The 20,935-nt window shown below is 41.3% G+C and overlaps 1 pseudogene; it reads right to left on the reverse strand.

Moving 5' to 3' along the window:
• Positions 1-14,774: 14,774 nt before the first annotated feature.
• Positions 14,775-19,400, reverse strand: LOC123107722 (alkane hydroxylase MAH1-like; annotated as a pseudogene).
• Positions 19,401-20,935: the final 1,535 nt, after the last annotated feature.

The following is a 20,935-nucleotide window of genomic DNA, read 5'->3' on the forward strand; positions in this document are numbered from 1 at the left end:
ATCGCTCCTTAAAAAAAAGAGAAAACATCTCCTCAGCTCATGTGCATTTTTAGGTAACCTTGGCTTCCGTGGTCTATTCCAAAAAAAAGAAAAAATCTGACACGTCCAATTTTTGAAACGAAATACAAAAGGTATCCGCCCGTTCCTTTAGAAAGGAGATAGTCTAGTTTCAAAAAAAGAAAAGAAAAAAGAAAGGAGATAGTCTCCATCTCAAAAAAGGCCCCTTCGGTTACAAATAGCTAGTAGTGAAAGCCTTCTTGCCAATTAGAAAAAAAGCATCTCTCCCAAAAAAGAGAAAGCATGTACATTGGCTCCCGTACATTTTTTAGGCAACCACGGCTCCTGTATATGGCCGGATCGTTCAAGTCATCAAAACTAAGTAGACCACTGAATTGAAAATTTATATCCGATAAAAAGAAATCTTGCCAAACATCAATGTCCCCATCCAAACATTGGCTTGTGACAATTCCAACGTTGTAAATAAACCCATCCGTTCCTCAAACAGAAAAGATAGCGTCCTTAAAAAAACAGTACCTGTAATAGAAAAAAACCATTTTTTAACATCATAAAATTTATTGGGAATCCAACAAAGACAAACATGCATCAGTGGCAACAATAACCCATATCCAGATATTCATATCATTGTCTGGCATTGCTAATTTGTAACAATTTATGGAACTAGCAGTCACATAGATCCGCCAATTTTTTTATTTTTATATGTAAACTTTAGGCATTGGTTTCTAGTGGGAGCAGTGTGGTGCGGACACCGAAAAAACATCTCCCGTCACCGACCCAGCCATGCGTAGACACCATCGAGCGCAACCGCAATGCCACCAGAAAGGCCAAACTATCCAACACTCGTGCATGCGCCTCTGTAGCATTAGTTTCCCCCATTCTCTAGTCTACAACACCACATATAATAAAACTCTGCAACACGGCAATGGTGTTACAAAAACGAGAAGAGTCCACACATATGAGACACACATAGAGAATGTGACCCAACACGTTAAATAGATAGTAACTGCGTCTCTTCCTTTCCATGGAGTATACAAAATGTAATTTAGACAAGGTTCTTTGTTAACGATGGATAGATATAGAAGTTTTGATTCTTCTGTTATGTCATGCTCCAAATTCAAGTATAAAGAGAAAGACAAACTTCTAAAGAGCGAGCAAAACGAGGCCCATCACCGGTAGGCTTGGGCCAAAGCAGAGCGAAGCGAGGCCCGTCGCTGCTGCTTGCCAGGTCGGCAAAGAATGGGAGAAGGCTGTTCTCCAACTTGTCATAGTAACAAGTTGCCATTATAGAAACCAACCACGGGCTGATAAGCACGCTCTTGATTTTTGCGCGTGGATGTAGAGACAGTGCACAATCAATGGTGAAGAGGCTGCCAGCCATGATATCAAAGATAGTGGCATACTCTGCTCCCTTGGGGAAGTTGGTATAGTTTGTGGTGAAGAGGTGTTGGACATTCGTTGGGACACAGGTGATGAGTAACCGCATCCCGCTACTGACCTAGACATGTACCCTGGAGTTGTGGCCTGAATCGGCAAGGAGTATGATGAGAGTTATGGGCGTTGGCCAGGAAGGAAGGTAGCATGTGCAATATTGGCCAGTCTGTGGGGAGCGTTGTTTGGTTCTTTGATCTACTACTATACCAAAGTAGATGTACACAAGGACACGTAGCAGGAGAGTGGAGATGAGCAGCTCTTGCGAGAAACTAATTGACAATATTATCACGAGGGTAGTGGGGGATATGCTACTGTCGTACTAAATTGATTTATGCATCCTGCGATCGAAGATGGCGATGGCTTCATTTATAGAGAAGTTCCCTCGATCTAAGTCCATTGATGTGAACGTTCTTTCGCATTATGAAGTGCGTGTTGACTAACCAATAATTAGCTAGCAACTAGAATATTATATTTGTAGCTCTAACAAAGGTAGTTATATGCTTGAGAAAAGTCTCTAAATCATATTTAATTAGCACTTGGTCAGTAGCCAATCACTATCCGATTAGGAAATACAATAATCTTTTTCACTTATTTGGTGGTGGATGTCCATCTTGAGATATATACTTAGCCGTATCTATTCTTTCTGAAACTATGAAAATTAGAAATGTGCCAGTTAATGAACCTTTAAAGCTACTAGTCAAACTATGGTATCTTTTTCATGGAAGTTAAAAGTTGAATTTAGGCAAGGATCTTTGATCATGCTGGATATAAACGTAAATGGTTTGCTTCCCACAAGCTATCGGGACCAGCTACATTAGTAGTGATGGAAGCTGGTTTTGTTGAAGCTATTAGGACCCATCCAGTGCGGTCCATATTTATTTACGTCGTTATCGATACTATTATCACTATAGTGATATATATTTATATCCATCATGATCATAGGCTGGTAGCAAGCAAAGAAAGAAATGACAAGTACTCCCTTCGGTTCTTTTTGGTCTACATATAAGTTTTGTCTGAAGTCAATGTATCTTTGCTTTGACCGAACTTCCAGAAAAAAGTATAAACATTCACGAAGCCAAATCAATACTTTATGTTCATTATGAAATATAGTTTCAAAGTATGTATATTTGGTATTCTTGATGTTGATACTTTTTAAAATAAATATGGTCAAACTTTGCAATGTTTGACTTCACATAAATCTAATATGTAGAGTAAAAAGGACTAAAAGGATTATCTAATGTCCATTGTGACCCTCTACCCACGATGTCGGTCCAATGAATACCAATGTACGCCCATTGTTCCTAAATATAAGGATTTTTTGAAATTATAATAAAATGAACTAAATACAAAGAAAAATGAACGAATCTACACTCTAAAATACGTCTATATACATCTGTATTTAGTCCATGTTGAAATTTCTAAACAGACTTATATTTAAGAAATGAGGGAGTGGGAATAATTAACTACTAGGGTCAATATGAAGGCCAATCGATTTGGGTGGGCATAAAACCTGAACAGAAAATCAAAATAATCTAGTAATATTGCACAAGTATATAACTTTTTTTATAGAACTAGCAGTCACATAGATCCTCCAATTTTTCTATTTTTATATGTTAACTTTAGGCATTGGTTTCTAGTGGGAGCAGTATGGTACGCACACCCGAAAGAACATCTCCCTTCACCGACCCAGCCATGCGTAGACACCATCGAGCGCAACCGCAATGCCACTAGAAAGGCCTAACTATCCCACACTCGTGCATGTGCCTCTGTAGCAATAGTTCCCCTTCTCTAGTCTACAACACCACATATAATAAAACTCCGCAACATGGCAATGGTGTTACAAAAACGAGAAGAGCCCACACATATGAGACACACATAGAGAATGTGAGCCAACGTGTTAAATAGACAGTAACTGTAGCTCTTCCTTTCCGTGGAGCTTACAAAATGTAATTTAGACAAGGTTCTTCGTTGACGATGGATAGATATAGAATTTTTTATTCTTCTATTATGTCACGCTCCAAATTCAAGTATAAAGAGAAAGGCAAACTTCTGATGAGCGAGCAGAACGAGGCTCATCACCGATAGGCTTGGGTCAAAGTAGAGCAGAGCGAGTCCCGTCGCCGATGCTTGCTAGGCGGGCAAAGAATGGGAGAAGGCTGTTCTCCAACTTGTCACAGTAACAGGTCGCTATTATAGAAACCAACCGCAGGCTTATAAGCATGCTCTAGATTTTTGCGCATGGTCGTAAAGACAGCGCACCATGAGTGGTGAAGAGGCTGCGAGCCATGATATCAAAGATGGTGGCGAACTCTGCTCCCTTGGGGAAGGCTGTATAATTTGTGGTGAAGATTTGTCGGATATTCGCGGGGTCGCAGCTGATGAGTAACCACATCCCGCTCCCAACGGGGCCATATACCCTGAAGTTGTGGCCTGAATCGGCAAGGAGTATGGTGAGATAGTCATTAAAGTTGTGGGTGTTGGCCAGGAAGGAAGGTAACATGTGCAATATTGGACAATTTATGGGAAGCGTTGTTGGGTTCTTTGATCTACTACTATACCTGAAGTAGATGTACATTGGGACACGTAGCAAGAGAGTGCAAATGAGCAGCTCTTGCGAGAAACTACTTGACATTATTATCACGAGGGTAGTGGGGGATATGCTACTGCCGTACTACTTCGATTTATGCATCCTGCAATTGAGATGCCCATGGCTTCATTTAGAGACAAGTTCCCTCTATCTAAGTCCATTGATGTGCATGTTCTTTCGCATTTTGAAGTGCGTGTTGACTAACCAATAATTAGCTAGCAACTAGAAGATTATATTTGTAGCTCCAACAAAGGTAGTTATATGCTCGAGAAAAGTCTCCAAATCGTACTTAATTAGCAGTTGGTCAGTAGCCAATCACTATCCGACTAGGAAATGCAATAGTATTTTTAATTATTTGGGTGCAGATGTCGATCCTGAGACATATACTTAGCCGTATCTATTCTTTCTGAAACTATGAAAAATTCAAAATGTGCCAGTTAATGAATATTTAAAGCTACTAGTCAAAATATGGTATCTTTTTCATGGAAGTTAAAATTTGAATTTAGGCATGGATCTTGGATCACAATGGGTATAAACGTTGATGGTTTTCTTCCCACAAGCTATCAGGACCGGTCACATTCGTAGTGATTGAAGATGGTTTTGTTGAAGTTATTAGGACGCATCCTGTGTGGTCCATATTTATTTATGTCGTTGTCGATATTATTATTACTATAGTGATATATATATATATATATATATATATATATATATATATATATATATATATATATTTATATCCATCGTGATCATAGCCTGGTAGCAAGCAAAGAATGAAATGACAAGTACTCCCTCCGGTCCTTTTTAGTCCACATATAAGTTTTGTCCGAAGTCAAAATATCTTTACTTTGATCGAACTTCCAGAAAAAAGTATCAACATTCACGAAGCCAAATCAATACTTTAGGTTCATTCTGAAATGTAGTTTCATAGTAAATACTTTTTTCTGGTATTCTTGATGTTGATACTTTTCATTATAAATTTGGTCAAACTTTGCAATGTTTGACTTGACATATATCTAATACGTAGAGTAAAAAGGACTGGAAGGAGTATCTTATGTGCATTGTGACCCTCTACCCACGAATGTCGATCCAATGAATACGAAGGTACGCCCATCATTCCTAAATATAAGTGTTTTTTGAAATTGTAATAAAATGAACTAAATACAAAGCAACATGAATGAGTCTACACTCTAAAATACGTCTATATACATTTGTATTTAGTCCATATTGAAATTTCTAAACAGACTTATATTTAAGAACAGAGGGAGTGGGAATAATTAAGTACTAGGGTACATATGAAAGCCAATCGATTTGGGTGGGCATAAAACCTGAACAGCAAATCGAAATAATCTAGTAATATACTACAAGTATGTAACTTTTTTTTATAGAACTAGCAGTCACATAGATCCTCCAATTTTTCTATTTTTATATGTTAACTTTAGGCATTGGTTTCTAGTGGGTGTAGTATGGTACACACACCCGAAAGAACATCTCCCTTCACTGACCCAGCCATGCGTAGACACCATCGAGTGCAACCGCAATGCCACCAGAAAGGCCAAACTGTCCCACACTTGTGCATGCGCCACTGTAGCAATAGTTTCCCCCCTTCTCTAGTCTACAACATGACATATAACAAAACACTGCAACACGACAATGGTGATACAAAAACAAGAAGCACCCACACATATGAGACACACATAGAGAATGTGACCCAACACATTAAATTGACAGTAACTATAGCTCTTCCTTTCCGTGGAGCTTACAAAATGTAATTTAGACAAGGTTCTTTGTTAACGATGGATAGATATAGAAGTTTTGATTCTTCTATTATGTCATGCTCCAAATTCAAGTATAAAAAGAAATACAATCTTTTGATGAGCGAACGGAACGAGGCCCGTCATCGATTGGCTTGGGCCAAAGCAGAGCGGAGCGAGGCCCGTCGCCGATGCTTGCCAGGCGGGCAAAGAATGGGAGAAGGCCGTTCTCCACCTTGTCACGATAGCAAGTTGCCATTCTAGAAACTAACCATGGGTTGATAAGCACCCTCTAGATTTTTGTGTGTGGTCGAAGAGACGGTGAACCATCAATGGTGAAGAGGCTGCCAGCCATGATATCAAAGCTGGCGGTGAACTTTGCTCCCTTGGGTAAGTTGTCGCGGATTCAGAACGGAGCACACCGGATAATGATTTCCTATATGCGTACCGTATTTTTTTGTCAGATTCAGAACGGAGCACATAATGGCAGGATGTAGATTTGATCGTGGAGTCAGAGCAAAAATGGAGCGGACTCGCACTGGAAACTGGCAAAAAATATCGAGTCATATGTGCAATGAGTCATGATTTTATTTCTACTATGCAAACAATATGAAAACATTTTTTTCTCCAACTGCATAAAACTAGAGAGTGACCAAGCATTTAAAGTTATAGTTTGCACCAATACACAACAATTTATATGCGGTGATTCTAATTAGTGAGCTTATTGGATATCTCGGTTTGTCAATTGATTATTAATTAATCATATTGATAACCTCGGATAATCCAATAAAATTGAATTTCATTTGAAATGTAACCGGGCATATGCAATTAGCTTTGGATCCCCGGCTCTCGCACCCGTGTCCTCGCATTGGTCCACCTGTACGCGGACATATGCAAGAGCAAATTTGCGGCTCATCGTTGGAGATGCCCTTACAGGGTATTACTCCGTTATCTCGGAATAATCCGGGTAGTACAAAATTCCACTGCGGCATCCTAAGGAAACACTGACGGGAAAGAAGACCAACCAATCATCACATATATGCGGAGGGGGGTGGGGGAATATCAAGCGTCCAGTGTTGTTGTGTTGGCCTGTTGGGAACCTCCTTGAATTGCCGTTTCTTGGCACAAGCATGTCCATGGGGGCCCGAGGAAGCGACAATGATGCTAGGTGATGAATATCTTGCCACTGTGCTACTTAACCTTGGTGATGTGCCCTTGTGGAAACAGGGTCCAGTTGTACAGGATATGTAGGCGCAATGAAAATAAAACCAAAACACCATGAATCAATCAAATCAACTACTTTTACACTCACATCTCAAAGAAGCCAGCACTGCGCAACGTCATTGTTCCTCGACCATCGAGTAGCCGCGAGAGTGAAGAGCAGATGATGTCACATACATACCATCATGGAAGGGGAGAGCAGAACCACTGCCAGTATGACGATCACTCGTGGATGGAAGAGGGGAAGGGGAGTGGCCAAAAGATATGGCGTTTTGACATCCCAATAGAAAAATGAGGTAGAGTGGGGACTGATTCGACTAACGCCTACAACTAGCCATCAATGAAATAACAGAAGGAAGGGGAACAGTAAAGCTTCCCCGATACCGTGATTCCGGCACCGCCGGCCTCCAGAAATCTCGCTTTACATCAAACAGGGTATGAATTTTTGAGAATCATCAAACAAGTTATGAGTGTGTAGGGCCAGCCAGATCCTGCAAACCTCTGTGAAAAAAGTGCAAGCGGGTATTTTGTCACCTCGTTCGATGAGAGGGCGCCTTGGTCGGTCACGGGAGCATCACACAATTGATACGTATTGCCTATCACTATGATCCCCACGTGATCATTGGCATGGGCCAGCCCATCAAAGGCTATGGGCTATGAAGCGTTCTTCTCGAGCGGGATTGGTGAATTTTTCGAGAGCTTCCCAACTGGTTTTGGGAAGCTTACGGGCCGGGTTTTTTTCTAGTTGTTTTTTCTGTCAATTGTCATTCCTTTTTCCCCACTGTTTCTTCTATTATTTTGTTTCATCAGCATTTCTTTTGCATTTTTATTTTTATTCCTTTTATTTTTCATTTTTCAAAATCGCAAACCTTTTTAATTTTTTCGCAAAAAATTACCGAGATCCAAGATTTTTTGAATTTCACAAATTTCTTTAAAATTAGCCAATGTCATTCAAATTTGCATGTTTTTAATTCATAATTTTTTTTCACAAACTTTTTAAATTTATGAATATTATTCAAATAAGGAATGTTTTTCAAACTCATTAACATATGTTGAATTTACAAACACTTTTCATATTCGCAAATTTTTTCTAAAGTCACGAATAGTTTCTGAATTTGTGAACTTCTTTTGTATGTTGGGTTTATATTTTGAAATCATGAAGCTCTTTTGAATTCACTAACTTTTCTTGAATTTCATGAAAAAACAATTCACAATTTTTAATACATTGAACATTTTTTATGTTTTTATAAATTCAAATATTATTGAATTTTGTGAACATTTTCTGAATTCATGAAGTTTTTCTGAACTTACCAACTTTTTTGAATTCATAAACTTTTTAATCTGTCAATATTTTTAAACTTCTTGAAGTTTTGAAAATCACTAACATTTTTCGAATTCCCGATAATATTTTGAATACATGAACATTTGTCAAATCTGGAAAAAATATTCAAACTGATGAACATTTTTTAATTTGCATACATTTTTTACATTTTTACAATTTTTAGTATGGTAGAGAAAAAACAAAATCATAGATAGGAAGCTACGCTATAGAAGTCACCAACGGGAGGTAATGGAGGTAATGGGTCAGTTTTTACAGTTTTTCGGATTTGGATGTAATTTTTATTATTTCTAATGTTTGTTGTACTGCCATGATAGAAGATGAATATATTGAAAGTTTTCTCGAAAAAAATAAATAAATAGAAGTCACCAACGGAAGGTAATGGGTCGGCTCACCCCACGCGCGACCAGCGAGAGGGATGTCTGGACATATGCGCACTACGCTACTAGCGAGTTCTATATAGAAGCTCCCAGAGCAGCGGCCCAGATATGTTGAGGTGGCAGTGACGCGCAGCTTTGTAACGAGCCAACAATCCTGTGCGTTCACATGGGAGATCCAGCGGCCGATGAACTTCAAACACTATGCGAAGTCGTAGCTAGCTGAGTTTTTGAACATTTTTCAAATTTGCATACATTTTTAAGTTTTTTTAGTGCCGTAGAAAAAAGGACAACACCCCAAAATCATACCTATTTGTCTACGTTACAGAAGTCAGCGGCCGAAGGTAATGGGGCCGGCCCATCCAAAAAGGGAGAAAACTCCCAAAACATACTCTCTCCGTCCGAAAATACTTGTCATCAAAATGGATAAAAAAGGATGAATCTAGAACTAAAATACATCCAGATACATTCCTTTTTATTTATTTTGGTGACAAGTATTTCCGGACGGAGGGAGTACGTACTTGGCTACCAGTGAGAGGGAGAAGTATGGACGTGTGCGCCTGCGGGCGACCCAATTGTAGTGCTTGCAGTGAGCGCTATGTACAAGCTCCCAGAGCAGCGGTCCTGATATGTTGAGGCAGCCATGACGCGCAGCACTGTAACGACCCGACAATCTTGTGTGTTCATACGGGAGAGCGGACGGCTGACAAACTTAAAATACTGTGGAAAAGCCATGGCTAGCTGAGTTTTACTGTCTTTGTAATAATATAACTAGCTGGGTTACCCACGCATTTGCGCGGCTAGATTAGCTAAATATCATAAATTTATGTCTTACTTTCTATCATATTTATATTATTAAAGTGTTGTTACGTGGGTATTTTAAATTATTGAGAACTGTGTAACCATAATATTTTCACTATCAGTTTCAATCAAAATCAGGTGCACAAATGGAATTCACTAAATTAAGATACATTAAGTTGCTTGTAAGAAACATTGGTGTGTAACAAAGGTAAGAAACATTGGTGTGTAACAAAGGTAGATCGTCGTGAAATTGCAATTTTCTTCATTCTTATATATTTTTCTTCTAGTCTTTCTTGTACCTTAGAGCCCATAAGATTTTCTTTCAGAGGACTAAAATAGAATCATGTTCCTCCATCCATCTCATTTCCCGGCACAATTTTCTTTTGATTCTCTGCTCCATTTTCTCAACCTCTTTTCTTGCTCCCTTCTCGCTATGCATGTTTATACATTTAAGCAACATGTGCATGTTGATACATCCAACATGATGCATGTTCTGTTATTAGATATCTCGTCACTATATATTCAATGTTATCAAATGTAAAGTATATTGTGAAATTTATTTTATATATTATTCCACATTCACGTTCCTATTCATTTCTACACATGACTATTTAATAATTTTGCTATTTAGAGAACTCACATGGAGTAAAATCAATTTATCAGTTTTTATGCAATTCTTAGTTATTTTTTTGTATTTTATAGATTATTAAAAAGTAGTTGTTTATGGTGTTCATACGAATTATAAATAAATACATACTTCTAATACATTTTGAGAAACATAGCTTTCTATATAATTTTTCCACTGAGTAGGAGAACGTCAAATTTCAATATTTTGAAATAAATATAGTTGTATTCTTAGGTTTAACCTATAATATTTTTAATAAATTTATTCTGAAATTTCGCTACTTGGGTTTCATGTAGGAGATGTACAAAAAATGCTAATGATATGTATTCATCGGTGTATATTTAACATATTTATTTAATCAAACAATAGATAAAAAATCCCTCACTTGCTTGTCAAGTACAGGGGTTTCCGCTGAATTCCCATGGAAATAGTTAACTGGCTGTGTTATATGGTTTGCCTCAAGTCCTGAGATATCGGATGAGGTGGTTGCTTACGTAAAAGTCTGACGTGTTTGTTTGGGATTCTGATTTTGAAAGGTCTAGAATCTGGGAATCTGTAGCTGAAGCCCAATCGAAGGCCACCATAATGTATATATGCATGCATTTACATATGGCAAGTTTAACAAATCCACATGCTGTTCGTAAAAAAAAAAGGAAAACAAATTTATATGCGTGATGCGCCTAGTTGCAAGCAAATTGTCTTATGTGATTTGCTTATCTACTTGAAGCACGTCCACGTGCGTCCGCGTCTGAGTCTTCTTGCTCATGTCCGTATGATCAGCTATGTTTTGCCCCTTTGACTGGACGTCGGACATGTTTTAGTTTAACATGCTTGGTAATTTTTTCATACGTGATGGATTGGGACTATGAGTTCCCTTGTATGTACGTGTTTAGATGGTATGTGTCAGCTTATAGATTTATCTGTACGTGTCTTCCAAACTTTAAACCCGAGCTGTTTCCTTTTATGTGCTTACTGTGAGCCATTACTTTTCTCCTATTTTAATAATTTAATAAATTTTCATAATTTAGCTATTTATGAATTTTGTGAAGTACATATATCTCAGCTCATCTTTGTCCTAGTCAAATGCTAATTCCAATATTATTTTTAAATTTAGCTATTTATGAAATTTGAGATGTAAATATCAAATATTTATTTACTTTGAATGATGAAACATGTGTATACTTTTTTATTTGAGAAGTAATACGAATTAATTTTATCCAGTGGTTATGATATTGCTAAGAAGCAAATGAGCCAGCCAAATGAATTATTAACCAATGACAACAAAGTGATGTCATTGTTTGTAGTTTGTAGGAAGCTTATATACTACGAACTTGATTGCACCACTTTTGCCTTCACTACGTACACGTGCGAACCTGGTTGACTCCAGTTACATTATTGTAGGTGACATGTGAAACAAAACTCTGATTCGTCAGTTTTGTTTGGAAAGTTTTTTCCTTTTCTGTTTGCACCATTGCACCTTTACGGTACGGTATTCTGCACTGAAGTGGTGATCTAAAAAACACTATTCTACACCGAAGTTGTATGGCTGGCCAGTCAAAACCGGCACAGCATCACTTTTTTTCAAGTAGTACAAAATAATGACTTGCTGATGTCAATAGATGTCCGGTTGGACTTGTACTTAGGCATAATTCCAACTCATATGCTGCGTTGCCAAGCTTTCCTTTTTTTCCTACGGCAAGTTGCCTTAATCTAGTCCGTTCATATTTCTTAACTTTTTGAGCGGTGAATCTCTACCGTTACTTTTCTATCGTTTTAAGTATATAATAGATAGATAGATAGAAGATTGGAATCACCGATGTCTTGCCGCGAGCCTAACAATATATAGGAACTGGAGTCGGTAGTGTGCTGCTAAGAGCAAAGTGTTTCCATGCAGAATACGTTTTGTGTGTATCAAATCAAGCATACGGTTCTTTCTAAGATAGTGCGAGTTGAGACAAGCGTCTCAGCCCCGAGGGATATAGTGCATATATACGTAAATATACAGATAGTATACATACAGCAAGACACGAAAATACCATTTGGAGGCCGAGCTCCATGCAGCTCGTAATCTCCATCGTCAGTCATCGTACAGATCAGCTGCAGTGTCGCATTTACTATGTGTATTTCAGCTGTCAGGTACTCATACCACACCGTATTTCTTTTTTACATACAGTGTCATCCCATTTAGGCGACGAAGTGCTGCCAGGCTGGTCAGATAAGCCATCATTTCACCCATCAAGTCCATGCTATGTGAGCAGTTCACGAACATGGGCACGCGCACGCTCTCATGTTCCCATAGTATTACAGCACGGGCCGTTGCACATCAATGTTCTGTTGCCGAACGTCTAGGCTCACGATCAGACCGTTTGAAAACAATCTATTTATATCGGTCAAGAACAGCACCGCCCTATTCATTGCAATCCAGCAAAGCTAACAAGAACATCACCATAGATACAGCGTCGTCGTCATCCACATCTCGGTCGAAAGATAGACGACACAGCCCATATATCAACAGAGATATCATTGGAAAAAAAACAAGGTCATTTTTTCTTAAACCGCAGCACAATCTATCATGACCTACCAGAAAAAGCAACAAGCTGCTAATGCCATGGCTACCCCAAATTCAGCAAACATACAGTCTAGTACTCCCTCTCTCCCATAATGTAGGACTAGCTTGTAAAAACGTTTTTCATTGTGGGATGAAGGGAGTAGAATACATAAATGAAGGTCTCAAAATGGTTCTTATAAAAACAAAACGTCATCTATAATGGCGTCAAACCACAAATGAACAATGTCAATAAACGCCTGATGCTCATTGTGGATTGTCAACTTTTGGCGTGTTGCTACCTGTGTTCTTAGTTTGTGTAACTATTTTTGTGCCGAGCTGACTTCCAATGCAATTTCTCCCCACGGTTAGCTGATAGATCATGGTTGTGCTCTGACCTGTGCTCGCACACATACCGGCCACAATCATCCGATCTCAGCAGCCGCATCATGGCATTGCACCCACATCTTCGACCGGCCATTAGACTGCAATGGTTTACCATGTAGAAAACACACACACACACACACACACACACACACACACACACATGCGCACAGAGACCAGCAGCAGATGTAAAATGGCCAGTCCAATGTGACACACACTACATATATGACAAAAACAGATTGAATCATTCCGCACAAACTTTTTGATAAAATAAGTTGCTGTCGATTACTCACCGCACAGGCGCATACGCACTTCTTCTGGTGTACATTCAAACGGCTTTTTATGTATTGGACACCAAAACCAACTTCCGAAGAGTACAAGTTGTAGAACTCATAGTCCTCCTCGAGAGACTCAAAGCTAGTTCCAATTGCTGGATTAATAACATTTGCAGTTTTGATCAACATAGGCACGAACCGGAGCCTCGAGGGCAGACACTCTGCTAGAATTGTGCTCCCTCTCATCTGCTGCCTTACTAGTCCTGACCCTGTGAACGACGGCACATCAATAAATCAGGAAATAAGCTGCCATTTTTTTTGCAATGCAAAGCAATGACTGTGTTGTGCCGGCTTCTGCTGCTGATTCATTCTAACCAACAATATAGGTGTTTTGTTCTGAATCTCACACAACACAGCTGCAAAATTATGTCTGACGAATATCATGGAATGAAGTTTAATATGAAGAACAGGAACATCACCTCCCGGTCCAACAAGACCCCTTTGTCTTGACACGACCACGCCGTCTTCCTCTCTATCCTCGGCTACCGTGTCACGGGCAATACTCCCAGCGCCTGGGTCGCACGAATCCCCTACCTCTTCGCCACCACCATTGTACGAGCTGCAGTTCCTCTCCGTTACAAATGCCTCCTCCATAGGGTACCCATCCAGGCACACTGGCTCAGAATAAATCAAGTCATCTTGGGCACCAGTAATTTCGCTCGTCTCATCATCAATGAGCTGTGCACGGCCGTCTCTCAAGACAAGCACGTCGTCCAAACGAGAGACCAACCTGCCCAGACAAACAATACACAACCAGATCTGATTTTGGATGAACAAAGCTGGGAAAACTCTAATCCAACCCACTGCCACCCAACTAAGGACACCCCCCGCGATCGTAATCAGGTAAAAAGTGAGATTTAGGGGAAAATTTACCCTGCGTCCGATTCCTCGAAGAATAACTCTATGCCATCTATGGCGAAAGCAGCTCTGCTCTGGTATGCTCGAGCTAGATGTCAACGGGCCAAACACGCATCTCCGGCACACCGCCCCAACCTCGTAATGGTCATCGAGCGGGCCTACAAGATACATTTACTCTCGATCCACACCAGCCCGCGAAGTGGGCCAAATTCAAAGTCGCCCAGGGAGAACATCATGTTCACGCGAGGCACCGGCTAAAACGCAGGCCCACGTACATATCGTGAACACGAGAGGATGGCACCGGTGTATTTATCTCAAATATCCGACGTATATAGCTCAAAAGGAAAACGACACACATCCTGATGCTAAAACGCTCGACGAGGATTACGGCCTCCAGGCAGCTCGTCCGCCAAAACGTCCCTCTCCAGCAAGACACATATATAAAGTATAATATTGAAGCCCTGAACCTCGAAAGAGTCATGCAGAATATGTAGGTACTTTTATTATAGATAAACAGACTAGTGTTATGCTTGTCGCTTCTTCAGCTTCACAATGAGCCCATTTTCCATTTGCAGTATACAGGACGACTTGGGCCGGATGCTCTGCCCTTCTAATACCTCCACATCGAAGTTCCACAACACTGTGGTGATGATGATCTTCATTTGCATAACCGCAATGTCCTTGCCAGGGCATATCCTCGGACCTGAGTTGAAGGACAAGAACTTGTGAGACGGTACGTACCTCAGCGTGTTGCCGTCCTTTGAGAGCCATCTGTGTGGGTTATAGTCCAGACAATCCTCACCCCACACGCCCCTCATTCTTCCCATGGAATAGATGGAAACAAAGACTGTGTCACCTGCATGCACCTTGTGGCCACTCGGCATGATATCCTTAGTGGCCACCGTCTTGCGTTCCAAAGGCGCCGGTGGGTAGAGTCTGAGAGTCTCATACAAGGTGGCTCGTAGATAGACCAGAGACTTGATCTCCTCTGGCTCAAAGATCACCATGGCACCCGCACCCGTGGGTGCTTTTTGTAATGCAATTGGTAACAATTCATTACGGATAGTTGCCACGATGTCAGGGTTCTGAGCGAGGTTGTAGAAGATCCATGTCAGGGTCGTGCGAACCATGTCCCGCAGAGCGAGCATGAGGCCAATGAGCCCCGCACAGAGAAAGTCGTAATCGGCGAAGTCCGGGTCGTTGATGTAGGAAGACAGAATATCCATACCCTCTTGTTCCTCATCATTACTAACATGTACTTTGTCGATGTTCCTCCGTTCGATCATCTTTGCGACGAACACTCATAGTACTGTGTGCGCTGCACCAAGCTTTCTCTCAGGCCCAATGTTTAGCCACCTCATCACCTTCCAGCAAGAGGCCGGCATCATGTGCTGAAAAAAGCCTACTTCCATGACCGTATCCATGGCAACTGCGATGTCCATGGGCGGCATGTCTGTGGAAAGAAGGCCAGGGTCCATGCTAAATAGAGCCGTAGTGGCCAAGTCAAACATAAACCTCGACATTAGTTCCTGCATGTCAAATAGAGGGTTGGTGCTTGCCATGTGGCAAAACAACGGGAGAAGGTTGTTCACCACCTTGTCGCGGCAGCAAGCCTCCATACTGGCAACCAACCACGGGCTGCTGAGTATAGTATGGATCTTCACTCGTGGACGAAGAGCTCGTGCGCCGTCGACGTTGAAGAGGCTGTCACCCATGATGTCGAAAATGGCAGCGAACTCCGTGCCCTTGGGGAAGTTGGTGTAGTTTGTCGTGAAGATGTGGCGGATGTTTGCAGGGTCGCAGGTAACGAAGAACCTCATTCCGGTCCCAGGTGGGCCATGCGCCCTGAAGTTGTGGCCGTTACCGGCGAGAACCAAGGTGAAATATTCAAGCAAGTTGTGGACGTTGACCAGCAAGGAAGGGAACATGTGTATTATTGGCCAGTTTATGGGGAGAGCTGCTGGGTTCTTTGATCTACTACGAGACCTAAAGTACAAGTACATGGGAACAAGTAGCACGAGTGTGGAGATGAGCAACTCCAGACGGAATGGAATCAACATTGTTTATCACTACTGTGGGAGGATACACACTACTACATGTCAATGGTTTCATTTATAGACATGACCCCTCAATCTAAGCTCGTTGGTCGTGTGCACATCTTTTTGCATCATGTACTGCATATGGACCCGGGAGGGGCGTTTTGGCTCCCGGGAGCATATGCTCCCGGATGAACAGTAAATTAAAAAAAAAGAAAAATATATAAAATAATTGAATTTGGTGGTGGATTTTCGATATGGACCAACCAATCATTAACCTATTAGAAAGATACTGTATGTTTTAGTACCTCCTATATGAAGAGTTCTACAGTCGACCAATGTCCAAATCATCCTTAATTAGCAGTTGCTCAGTAGCCAACCACTCTTTTCCGTTTTTCTTCGAGGATCTTTTTTAGTTATTTAGTAATGGGTATCTATCGTGACGGTTAGCTGTAGCATATAGTCTTTGCTAACAATCAAAACGTGCCAGCTAACAAAGCTAATTCTTCCACACAAAAATGTGTCTGCTCCTAGCTAGGGAACCGGCAGTTGCATTTAGACAAGGATGTTCGATCATGAGAGAGGCATTTTGGAGGCCGAGCTACATGGCTCTCTTTATCTTGTCCAGTTGTTGTCCCGTTGCGATCTGTGCAGCCTGCCTTTCTTGGTATAATACGCGGACTAGTTTATGGAAATACATTGGTGCCATGCGTTGGTGTACATGGGCGTTGGATATGTCCGGTCATTTCATGAACATGGCGTGCGTTGATGTGCTGACGGCTGGCTGCACTGTGTGTCAGAGCAGATGTTTGCTGCGACCGCAGAGAGACCATGCATGCAGCTGCTGGACACTACGAGCGGCTCTTGCTGCTGGACTATGCGTGTCAGAGGAGATTTATGCTATAGACTAAACAAAATATGGGTTTACGACAGATACCAGAACAGACAAAAAACGTTGCCAACTTGTTGGAAAAATATGATAACAAAATGTGAACTGGACCAGGGAATCCAACAACAAATTAGTTGTGCTGGGAAAACTAAAAAATGTTTGACACAATTGGTGAATTGTTTTTTCTATTTTGAAAATGCGGTACTCCCTCCTATCCAAATTAATTGACACAGGCTTTATACAACCTCTATACAATCTTGTATAGACGTTGCGTCAATTAATTAAGATCGAAGGGAGTAGCACAACTTGGTATGAGGTAATCTGTGCAAAAACGAGATAGTACGGTAAATTCTCTGGCTATGGCATGATCGGGAGGAGAAAATCGACAATCAGTCGGCATTGTCTCCTAGCACAATAGAAGTGTGTGTGCGCACGCGCGTGTGTCTCAGAAAATTTAGATACATCAATTAAGAAGAATTTTTTTGGTGTAAATTATCAGTCCGGTGAAAATTTTGTTCTGGATGGGGTAGAGGTAAACTAGTTTTGTAATGGTACTGTGTGTGCATTGCCGCTATACGGTTGCCGTGATTTATGTACAAAAAAGTTACCACTTTGTGTTTGATGATTTAGAAAGCGGTGACTGGTGCGCTTTTTGGTGGCGTGCCATTGATATTGTGAGCGACACATTTTCTTCATTGATCGCAATTTTTTTTGAGAGACGCGGGACGTGCTTTATAAGGCTTGATTATTTTTTTAATAAAAACATAAACACAAAATATGAGATACGATATGCCCAATAACACAAAAAATGAGAAAAATCACTTTGGCATGCATTCGGACGGAAAGATGTTTTTGGAGTGGATTTGCAGTAGTTTGAGATTTTTGGATTGTATTTATTATTGATTGATCATCTAGTCATATGGTTGCTTATATCGGGCAAAGAAAATTTGTGATTCAACTCGAATTTGATACATGAGGCTTTTCAGACAATTTTTTCATGGTCGTTATACCAGCATCATCCCCTCTCATTTTTTTGTTTTTCAAAGCAGCATCCCTTGTCGCCTGGTATACTCAAACTAGTAATGGCAAGTGACAAAAGGCTCCAGTTTCCACAGATCAGATTTAAATGAATAATTATGGGGGTGTAATAATGGTGCATGTCTGTCGCGCGGTGATGGTTGTATGATGGCACGTGTGCGGGCGCCTGCAAGACCTGACATGGGAAAGCACTGTTGATAAAGGGAGAATACAGTGGCCTGTAAATGCTGAAGGATTAAATACGTGAGACTAATACGCGCATGCGCCTGATCTCCATAAAGACTAACGCACAAGATACCGAGCACCATGTAGCTCGGCCACCAAACAGCATTTCCGGTTCGATCATGATGTATATAAATATAGATGGGTTCCTTCTTCCATGCTACCGGATCACAGTAGCTGTGAAGGAAGATGATTTTGTCAGAACTGTTGCCACTTATTAGCCATTTTGTACCCATATTTATTTTCACCGATTATCTTATTGCGACATTTGTATCCATCGTGATCGTGTGCCGGTAGCAGGCGAAGAAGGATGCCTAGTACTTTATATCCATTGTCGCCATCCTTCCTTGTGAATGTTTTTTGAATTAAAAAAAAATTTATTCATTAACAATAACCAATACATCGTTTCTAAGAAACGTTACAATTTCACTAATAGGCTCCTTAAACCAATTTGAAGTCGAAAAAAACTAGCTAATGTAGCAAGTTCATGTGCTACTTTATTAGCCTCTCTATTACAATGTTCGAATTTAGTCATGATAAAATCACAAGCATAGTGATATCAGTCATCGAAGATTGCCGCCGCCCCTCCCGCCGACTGTCCTCCGTCCTGCATGGTCTCAATCACCTCTAGATTGTCAGAGTTGATGATTAGACGATTACATCCCGCCCTTTGCACTAAATTTAGGCCAAATTTGATAGCTAAGGCCTTCGCCATGATAACATCCGCGCAGTAGTGTATCTTTCCATTCCCGCCTGCAGTAAATCTACCCTTGTCGTCTCTCAATACTGCCCCTATCGTACCCTTCAGCAAGTCAAGGTCAAAAGAGGCGTCAACATTGAGTTTCACAAATCCCCTAGGACGACATTTCCAACCCCCCCTTTTCATGGACGCCTTTGAAGATGATGCATTTACAAAATTATATGTAAGAGCTATGATCCCCATAGAGATCTGAGTCACATTTTGAGTTAATTCCTGGTGCACTAATTTCCGTCTTTCCCACCATATATACCAAACTGAGATAGCTAACATTTCTCTATAATTTTCATGCCCCATAATGCGCAAGGCTTGATCTGGAAGGAGTAATAGGTATTCCAATGTTGCCTCTCCAGCACGATCAATATCACAAGCTCTCTCAATAATCATATCCAACCCTAACCTTTTCCAAACCTCCTTCGCTTTTCTACATAGGAAAAGCAAGTGCTTCGTATCTTCTACACCCTGAGAGCAGGTAGGGCAAGAGGGCAAGACCTTCATGTGTCTATTAGTGAGTGTTGTCCGACATGGGAGAGTGCCATGTAGTGTCCGCCATAAAAAAATTTGACTTCAGCCGGACAAGATAACTTCCATATCTGACACCATATAGGGTAGGTGTGCTCCGTCCCATCCCATTGGAAAATTTTAGTTTGCTCCCATACTGATAGTTCCACTCCATAGAGTAAGCAGACCGTACCGAAAATATACCATTTTTCGTATAAGTCTAGGCAATAAAATCCGTCATATTATGTTGCGAAATTGGGAATGTTGATCCAGTCTGCGATGATCATCTAGGTAGGAAATAATTAACTACTACTTAAGGGTGCTTATATGGAAGCGAATCCACTGGGGTGGGCATAATAAACTTGAAACCGAATATCGAACCAAATACCAAACTGAAATAAGTGAATTCTCAATTTATTCAGTGCCTTATTAAGAGAACCAAATGCTACTACATATCCGTGTTCATTTCTAGGAACATTGTAATTATATTTAAGATAAGGATATTCGATCAGGGTTTGCTTCTTCCTTGCTACCGGATGAAGTAGCAGGGGATGGAAAAGTTTTTCTCAAAGTTATTAGCACTTATCCGTAGTCATGATCCATACTTATTTCGACCGTACTCCATATTATTATTTATCATGAAATATATTGATGTCTGTCACCATCGTAGGCTGGTTAGAACCAAAAGTGAATGGGAAAAAAATGGGAAAATAAATATCCTGAGTTTATTTCATCGTATATTTGTAGAGAGGGAGGTCTCTCGACTCTGCCCTCCCGCTCGTCCGCGCCGCCACCCCGCGGCGGCCGGGCGGGCCTCTTCTTCCCCGGCGCCCGTTGACTCAGCCCTTCTCTGCCCTCCTCGCCGCCACCTGCGCGGGCCGCCGGACGAAGCCTGGTTGGCATGGGTGGCGGCGAGGGCTCTCTCCTCCCCGTCTGTCTCCGGCAGTGCGGGGTGTTGTGGATCTAGCGTGGCGCGTCTCTGTGTGTAGGGCGCGGTGGCGGGGCTGCGGGTCGCGACACTAGTGGCATGGGCGCTCGTTGGTGCCGCGACGGCTGTGCGGTGGAGGCGGAGTTTCGTCCTTCGGGCGGTTCGTGCAGGGTGATCCCAGTCTGATCTGGCCGGATCTGGCACTGGCGGCCCGTCCGGCGGTGAGGGTTGTGGCCAACAGGGGCATGGAGGTGTGGCGGCGGTTGGTGCGCATCCAAGCGGGCAGTGGGCG

This window comes from Triticum aestivum, chromosome 5A (genome assembly GCF_018294505.1).
Source record: "Triticum aestivum cultivar Chinese Spring chromosome 5A, IWGSC CS RefSeq v2.1, whole genome shotgun sequence".
Classification (NCBI taxonomy): Eukaryota; Viridiplantae; Streptophyta; class Magnoliopsida; order Poales; family Poaceae; genus Triticum; species Triticum aestivum.